General features: G+C 49.6%; 1 protein-coding gene across 1 annotated transcript in view; it reads right to left on the minus strand.

The window, feature by feature from the left end:
* The window catches only part of WFS1 (wolframin ER transmembrane glycoprotein), a 41806-nt gene extending 38197 nt beyond the window's left edge, over window positions 1-3609 (minus strand). The window contains exon 1 of the mRNA XM_019553227.1: window positions 3603-3609. The gene's annotated coding sequence lies outside the window, so the exon portion shown is untranslated. The remainder of the gene's footprint in view (window positions 1-3602) is intronic.
* Between the last annotated feature and the right edge of the window lie 5566 nt (window positions 3610-9175).

Here is a 9175-nt window from a genome sequence, read left to right on the forward strand (position 1 = left end):
CCCGCCCCGCGCCGCGCCGCCCCGCGCTCCAGGCCCGCCCCGCCCCCAGGAGGCCGGGGCGAGGCCCTTGGGGTGGGCAACGCAATGGGAGATGGAAGCAAAAGCGGGGAGAAGTGCGGACACCCGCTGGTAACAAGGAGTTGTAAATCCAGGGGAAGTAAATTAAAGCAGGTGTCAATCAACTGGGATTTGGGACCGGGGTGCGGGTGCTGGCCGTGGGGGCTACAGCAGGGAGAGGAGAGGCGCTACCGCCCCAGCTCCTAGTGACCCATCCGGCCTCCACCTGGTTTCCTGCCGCCGCTCCCGGCCGTGCCGGCTGGCTGTGCCCTGCTTGGCAGACCCTGCGGTGGGCGATTATTTGGGGCGAGCTAGGCCCCTAGGTGGCCCCAGCCCCCGGTCACCACATTGGGACCACAAGTCGTGCCCCTAACTCCTGACCTTTGCCACCAGAAGTCCCTCCCCTTGCTGGCCCCCTCCAATACTCCTTCTGGGGAGGGTTGCCATCTTAAAACCAGATTAAAAAACCCAAATTGTATACTAGAAGTCAAACACCTACTGTAATGTAGTTTAATTTTATTAGAGAAAGTGTGTGTCATGACTTGTGATTGTGTACTGCCTATGGAAGGGATTGCGTAATGAAGTGTCAGTCTTCTCTAGCGTGTGCCTGGGGGGTGTGGGGGGTGGCTGTGTAGGGGGCACAGGGTATGTTGGGGGGTGTATATGTCAGGGGTTGTGGGGACAGGTTGGGGGGTGAAGGAGTGTGGGGAGGGAAGGGAGCCCCCACTGCCTGGCAGCAGCAGCAGACGGGGAGGTCAGGGTGCTCGTACCCAGCGCAGGCACAGCTCCAGCCAGCATTGCACATGGGGAGGGAGCTGCGCACTATGGGGCTGGCCCTGTTCACTGCCACTGCATGCAGCTTCAGGGACTCACACGCTCCAGGGACTCTAAGGACCCTCCCCCCTGACACACAAATCTCCCTATACCCTCCCCCAACTGTACCCGCAACACCCCCCCAACCCCATCATACCCACACACACATCCACACCCTTCCACACCCACAACTCCCCACCTTGCCCCCAAATACACCCACAGCTCTGATACACACTCCCATCCTTCAGCCTACCTACACACACCTGCACATCCCCACCCCAACCACATACTTTGCACTCACACCCCTCCACACCCGCACCACACCATACACAATATACAAGAGTAAGACTGTTTTGAGCTATTATGCAATTGCCTCTAGCTACACTACGCAAACGGGCATAAATCAGGACAAAATATTTTTTTAAATACAGTTAAAATAAGTTATAGTAGGTGTTTGATTTTCTTAAGTCTATGATTTGATTTTTTCCCCCCGTTTTAAGGCAACCCCCACTCCCAAAAGGACTATTCCTGGGGGGCAAGGGGAGGGGCTTATGGTGGCAAAGGTTAGGGGGCGGGACTTCTGGTCTCAAGATGGTGGGCAGGTGCCGGGACACCTGTCAAGGGGCGGGGCTACCCTTGTGGCCCTCAACAGCTCACCAAAATTTGTTAAGCGGCCCTCCAGCTGAAATAATTGCTACCCCTGCATTAATGGAACACAATCTGGGATAAACCTGCCCCGGTGTGGCATAACTTTAAGGTGCTTAAAGTGTGTTTAAAGCTAGTTTCAGGTGTTAATGTGTGGACAGTCCTGGGGTTAAGAGCTTCACAAACCACCTAAAATAAATATATAACAAGGCCTTTAAAGTGATATCTTGTATTAGACCAACTATGTAGTTGGGATAAAGTTAGATAAGCTTTCGAATGCAGGATTTTCATCTTCAGATCTCAGGTACAGCATGGTGTTGACCCCTCAGACTGCATCCCCTGCTTCTCCTCAACAGACTTGGATGCAGAGTTGTCTAAGTTTTTTAATCCCGGTTTGGCTCAGCCATGAGATAAATTGAAGATGCTCTGATTTGCCAAGATCATGGCAGTTTTGGCTGCATGCAGCAGAACTTTTGGCACCAAGGAGCCTTTCACTGCAGAACAACAGCAGAAACCTGAGGAAAAATGTCATGTATTTGAAAGCTTGTCTAACATTATCCCAAATACATAGTTGGTCCAATAAAAGATAGCACTCTGAGAAATCCTTGCCCCTCATAGAAACAGAAGGACTTATATAAATAGTCCTTGTAATAGTTCTCTTCTCCCAGAGCTGGTCTCAGGGGTAAGTGGTGTGGGTGACTGCAATAGTGAAGTATTTTGAAATAATCACATCTTAGCAGGTAGAAAAAGTGGCTGGCAGTTAAACCCACAGTGCTCAGTATTGCCATGCTAACTTTTGGCTGTCTGGCCTCAGAAGTGAAATCTGCAGCTTCTGGTTGGGTGCTTAAGCTCCATATACAAGACATGGAGCAAGTTAGATGCTTAGACAGCATTCACAGCAACCAGCAGGCTCAGTGAGGGGTGCACACAAGAAATGCTAGAGAGGAGTAGGTCTGAAAAACTGCCTTTTTCTACAATTTAGGTGCTTTATAAGATCCAGAGTCACTCCTGAATTAAGTTGGCCCTTTAGAAACAGAAGAAAAAGAAGCCACATCATGGTGCGGGCCCCTCAGACTAGCCCCCGCCCCAGGGATACAGTGATGTCTAATTTTTAGACTTAGATGCAGGGATGTCTAATTTTTTAATCCCAGTTTGGCTCAGCCATGAGACACATTGGAGATACTGCTTTGCGAAAATAAAAGCAGTTTTGGCCGCATGCAGCAGCAGTTTTGGCACAAAGGGGACTTCACTGGGGAACAATTACCGTATTTATCCAAATCCAAGATGACTTTGAATTGAAAATAACCTCCTAATAATAAGATTTCACACACGGAAAACTTATAAAATTTGCTGTAATTTGCAATTTATAGAATCTAATTATCTGGAGGCTTGTTTTAAAGCATCTCCTCTTACTGCTGCAATGAGGCAAGCAATAACAGGGAGGCAAGTGGCCTGACCCAGCACCTTGCCCCATACCCCCCCACCACTTGCTCCTGCTGTTGCTGTCACCCCTTTCTCCCATGGTGCCTGCTCCCTGCGTGCCCCCCCATGTGCCTGCCCCACCCCATGGTGCCTGTGGCTTCCAATACCTACAGTTCTGGTCCAATCCTCAGCTCTACAAAGATGTTGGAGTTGGGCCTGGGGTTGGAGCTGCTACTGCTGCAATCTCTGCTGCATGGTTGGGTAAGGGCTGGAGCCATTGTGCTCCATGCCCTGGGCCTGAGCAGAGCCAGAGTCATGACTGAGGGTAGGAAGGGGGGCAGTTGCTGCAGCTCTAACTTCAACCCTGAACCCAGGTGTGACAGTGGTGCCTCCCTGGGGCCGTCTATTCGTGGCCCCGCCACACCGATCCAGGGCCAAACCACCTGCCTTCTCTCCTGCCACGCTTTGTTGTTATTTTGATTGATTGAAAGGTCTTAATTAAATGGGAGGCTGCCTATTTTCGGTCTCGGTGCCTTAGGCACTATCTGCGGCTCCTGTCCTCCCCTTATACTGCAGCCCAAGCCTCGCAGATGTATCCGATGTTGTTCAGGTCTGTCCTACCCCCTGCTGTGTGGACGCCCTCTGGCTTATCCCTCCATCTGTACCCTGGCCAGCGCCTTCTAGCTCATCTCAAAGTCCGCGCCCCTACCAGTGGCCTCTAGCCTGTCCTGCACTGCCCGCTCCGGGCCTTCTCGCCCGTGCCAACTCTGGGGAGATCATGGTCCTGTGCCCAAATAGGTGTGGTAAGGACAGGGTGTAGGGGAGAAGGAGCCCCATACAAAAAGATCTCACTTTAATTCCTACCAGTAACTGTAACAAACACCTCACTTCCCTTTTTCTCCTTCTATCATTTTGAATGTTAAGGTGGGGCAGGAAACTAATAAGGGATACCCCAAAGTGGGGGAGTAAGCTAATGAGTTGGGTCATCTCTGTTCTTTGGTGAAAGAACAGTTTAGGGACTATTTAGAAAAACTGGATATGTACAAGTCCATGGGGCAAGATGGGATGCACCCAAGGGCGCTGAGGGAGTTTGCTGATGTGATTGCAGAGCCACTGGCCATCATCTTTGAAAACTCATGGCAATCAGAAAAGGTCCCAGTTGATTGGAAAAGGGCAAACATAGTACCCATATTTAAGAAAGGGAAAAAGGAGGATCCAGGGAATGACAGACCGGTCAGTCTTACCTCAGTCCCTGGAAAAATCATAGAGCAGATCCTCAAGTAATCCATTTCTAAGCAATTGGAGCAGAAAAAGGTGATTAGGAACGGTCAGCATGGACTCACCAAGGGCAAGTCACGACTGACCAACCTGACTGCCTTCTATGACAAGGTGACTGGCTCTGCGGATGCGGGGAAACCAGTGGATGTGTTATACCTCGATTTTACTGAGGCTTTTGATACGGCCTCCCACAACATTTTTGCAGGCAAGCTGTGGAAGTATGGGCTGGATGAATGGACTTTAAGGTGGATAAAAAACTGGCTGGAGCATCAGGTAATCAATGGCTCAATATCTAGCTGGCAGCCGGTATCAAGTGGAGTGCCCTTGTGATTGATCCTGGGGCTGGTTTTTTTCAACATCTTCATCAGCAACCTGGAAGATGGCATAGTGCACCCTCTGCAATTTGCAGATGACACCAAGCTGCAGGGAGTGGTATATAGGCTGGAGGGTAGGGCTAAGATTCTGAGTGACCTAAAGAAATTGGAGGATTGGGCCAAAAGGAATCGCACGAGTTTCACCAAGGACAAGTGCAAAGTCCTGCACTTAGGCTGGAACAATCCCATGCACTAGTACAGCCTGGAGGCTGACTGTCTGGGCAGAAGCCCTGCAAAAAAGGACCTGAGGGTTACAGTGTACGATAAGCTGAATATAAGTCAGCAGTGTGTCCTTGTTTCCAAGAAGGCTAACGGCATACTGTGCTGCATTGGTAGTTGTGTTCCCAGTAGATCCAGGGAAGTTATTATTCCTCTCTATTCAGCACTGGTGAGGCCACATCTGGAGTACTGTGTTCAGTTTTGGGCCCCCTGCTGCAGAAAGGACATGGACAAATTGGACACTGGAGGGCAACAAAAATGGTTCGGGGGCTGGGGCACATGACTTATGAGGAGAGGCCATGGGAACTGGGCTTGTTTAGTCTGGAGAAGAGGAGACTGAGGGGGGATTGAATAGTAACCTTCAACAACCTGAAGATGGGTTCAAAAGAGGAGGGCGCTAGGCTGTTCTTAGTGATGGCAGATGACAGAACAAGGAGCAATCATCTCAAGCTACAGCAAAGGAAGTTTAGATTAGATATTGGGCAGAATTTTCTCACTAGAAGGGTAGTAAAGCACTGGAACAGATTACCCAGAAAGGTGGTGGAATCTCCATCCTTGGAGGCTTTCAAGACCCATTTAGACAAAGCTTTGGCTGGGATGATCTACTTAGGGGTGGTTCTGGTTTGAGCAGGGGGTTGGACTAGATGACTTCCTGAAGTTCCATCCAACTATAATGTTCTGCGATTTCTATGATCTCCAAGATACAAACTCCCACACCTTCCAAGCCAGGAGTCAAAAGAGAAGCTCCAGGATGGGCAGGGTCAGGTGGCCAGCAAAGGCAAAGAATCAGAGACATAAAAGCTGATCCCAGGTTACCAATGGGTGGTGTGGCAGGGCACTGTTTGTGCCTGCCACTTTAAGAACCTGAAGATAGCAGCTGGCAGGTGTCTGATTAAGGCAGCCATTTTGGATTCAGGGCTGCCTATATAAACAGGGCGTTTTGCTGCTGGAAGGCCAGGCAACAACATTGCCTGGCTGCAGGTATCACTCTGGAGGTAAGGGAGGAGCTGTAGGGGATGGTTAGGAGGCTCCTGGTCCTAGGCATGACCTAAAACTGCACCCTGCTGGGAGTGGGTGGGGCTCTCAGTGGCACGGGCTCTCAGTGGCATGGGAGCCCCCAGGAAATGCCAAGCCAGTTACCACCCCAATGAAAGGTGGGTCAGGGTGCCTTAACCCCAGCTCCCACAACTGGGTGAGTTACCCCCTTGTAGGGTCTGGAAGGTGGAACCCAGCGAGAGAGTGAGGCCATAGACTCAAACCTGTCTTGACATCCCCTGACTGCTCCATGCTGGGCCAGGACCAGAATGGTCGAAGGGCCAGGGGCCCACCACGGGGGATGCCCAGAGCTGAGAGCCTGGGGTTCCGACTAGCTTGGAGGTGGGCCAGAGTTAAAGGTCCGGGGGGGACCACACCCATAAGGAGGAAGCAGCTCAGGGAGCTATGCAGCTTGGCATGAAGGTGGAATGGGCCACCTTAATGGAGAGATCCAGGTGGGGTTCAAAGAGCAGGATTCTGGGGCCCAGTGTGGGGCCAGTGATGTGGATAACAGCTGGATGCCATCTGCGAGGCTTGGGCTGCAGTGTAGGGAAGGAACAGAGCTGCAGATAGCACCCACTGGCACTGAGACAAGAAATGGGCAGCCTCCCACTTATTTAACATCAATTAATTAATTAACAACAAGGTGGAGTGGGTGAGAAGGTGGGCGGTTAGCTCAGAAACAGGTGGGCAGGCCACAGAAAAAATTGGCCTCGAGAAGGCTCCCTGTTATAGTGGAGAGGAAAGGCCTTCATACAGTAGAACCAGTATGGACTAGCCTGAAAAGGGGGAAGAGAGACACCTCAGGAGCAGGCCAGCAGGGTACCAGGACACACAAGAAATGGATCCAAAGATCTTGGGATCTCAGATGTGGTAAGCTGAGTGGGTTTTGTTTTTCTTTGTTACCTTTTTGGCCCAGGGGGGATGAAACTTTATGTTTGGGACTTTGTTGATGTCCCAGATTGGAAGGACAGTTCATTAAAATATATAGATTCATAGATGTTAGGGTCAGAAGGGACCTCAATAGATCATCAAGTCCGACCCCTGCATAGGCAGGAAAGAGTGCTGGGTTCAGATGACCCCAGCCAGATGCCTATCTAACCTCCTCTGGAAGACCCCCAGGGTAGGGGAGAGCACCACCTCCCTTGGGAGGCCCATTCCAGATTTTGGCCATGCTAACTGTGAAGAAGTTCTTCCTAATGTCCAGTCTAAATCTGCCCTCTGCTAACTTATGGCCATTATTTCTTGTGACCCCCAGGGGCGCCTTGGTGAGCGGAGCCTCACCAATTCCCTTCTGTGCCTCCATGATGAATTTATAGGCAGCCACAAAGTCTCCTCTCAACCTTCTCTTGCTGAGGCTGAAGAGGTCCAGGTGCCCTAGTCTCTCCTCATAGGGCTTGGCCTGCAAGCCCTTAACCATACGAGTGGCCCTTCTCTGGACCCTCTCTGGGTTACCTACATCCCTCTTGAAGTGTGGTGCCCAAAACTGCACGCAGTACTCCAACTGCGGTCTGACCAGCACCCGATAGAGGGGAAGTATCACCTCCTTGGTCTGTTTGTCATGCATCTGCTGATGCACGATAAAGTGTCGTTAGCTTTTCTGATGACTTCGTCACGCTGATGACTCATGTTCATCTTGGAGTCCACTAGGACTCCAAGATCCCTTTCCGCTTCCATGCTACCGAGCAGGTCATTTCCTTGGCAGTAGGTGCGCTGGACATTTTTCCTCCCTAGGTGCAGCACTTTGCATTTCTCCTTGTTAAATTGCATCCTATATGTCGATAACCTGTAGAATGGGAGTGGCTAGAAGGGGAGATGTGGAGGCTTCAGAGTAGTGTGATGTGGGACTCTTCAGTAATTGACCCTAAGAGGGTTGGGAGTACTTGCTTTGAGGCCTGGGATCTGCTAAGACAGAAAAGGCTGGGAGCACACAGGCCTACATAGGAGTTAATCCATTGGCCACCAGAGCTAAGGGCTCTGGGTTTGAGACCCAAAACAGACGGGACTAGGACTGTTGACCAGGGCAAAGAGAGACCCTGGACTTTACCATTTAATTGCGGTGATGTAGATAAGGACAAGGCAATGACACCTGACTTAAATCCACAGCACCCCCTTCTCTAAGATAAGGCTACCTCTCTAAATTATTTAACAGCATGGTGTGTTACCAGATTTGCATCTTAATCAGTTTCTGTTTAGGTAGAGGGGGAGGGAATTCTTTGTGAGTCAGACAGTCTGTGTCCTGTGTCAGGGTTCCCCAAGAACATGGAGCTGACAGGTAACAGGTGTGGCAGGTGAGCAAAAGAAGGAGGAGTGTGGGGCCAGTGGTGGACTGAACCCCTGGGATCGCCCACCAGTGGCACCCTGTAACAGTCCCCATGAGCATACAGTGCAGGAAATCAAGAAAGAGTACCATCTCCCCCATCTTCAGCTAGTAGTCTTCAGTGTACATACCTTTTAAAAGAGGCAGAATCCTGTGACGTGCCAGTGTGCTATCCTGAAATGCAAGAATCTAGAACCCTTGGTTCAGAGATGATACCTTTTATTAGACCAACTAAGAAATCACACAAAAAGTCTTTTTCTGCAAGCTGCAAATTATAGATAGTAAAAAGTCTCCATAGGTAGAAAATAAACTTCATTTTTGCAGAGGAAGCTGAAAGTGGAAGTCTGTTCCTCACTGTTCTATCCTTGCACTTCTAAGCTGATGCTTCAAATACAAGAAAGCATTCAAAGTTAGAAAATGAGTTAAATTGCACTGATGAACAAGGCATATGGCTTAACGGAATCATGAGGTAGAGCTCTAAAATGCTCAGTGTGTACAGAGCAAAAGTTAGAATGAATTTAGACTGAAAAAACTGGGGCATAGGGGGTGCATTTATGAGAAACTTTACTGCACATTAGACTATGTGTGGTAAAGATAGTGAAGTTTAAAGCATCACTGGTGTTTTGTATGCTCTCCTGGGTGGAATGGAAGCCAAAATACAAAATGCAGATCCATATAAATGCAAATGCATGGCAGTGAGTAACAGAAGGAATGGGAGACAATAGGTGTGAGACAGGTAGGTGTGGGGGGAAAGCTGGGAATATTGACCTGATGATAGAATGTAGCTGGTAAATGTAGACAGGTTACCCAGTGTTATCAGATGGCAGGCAGGTTATAATGTGCTGTAAATCATAGAAAATCGTAGAATCATAGAAAGGTAGGGTTGGAAGGGACTTCCAATATCTTTATTTAGTCCATTATTTTTTGTATTCAGTAGATTTATGAAGTGACGGTCATAGGCTCATCTATGAAAGGTGTTTTGTAAATTTCCTTTGAGGATTAGAACTGAGAG

The sequence above is a fragment of the Crocodylus porosus genome, unplaced genomic scaffold (genome assembly GCF_001723895.1).
Source record: "Crocodylus porosus isolate Cpor-Errol unplaced genomic scaffold, CroPor_comp1, whole genome shotgun sequence".
Taxonomy (NCBI): Eukaryota; Metazoa; Chordata; order Crocodylia; family Crocodylidae; genus Crocodylus; species Crocodylus porosus.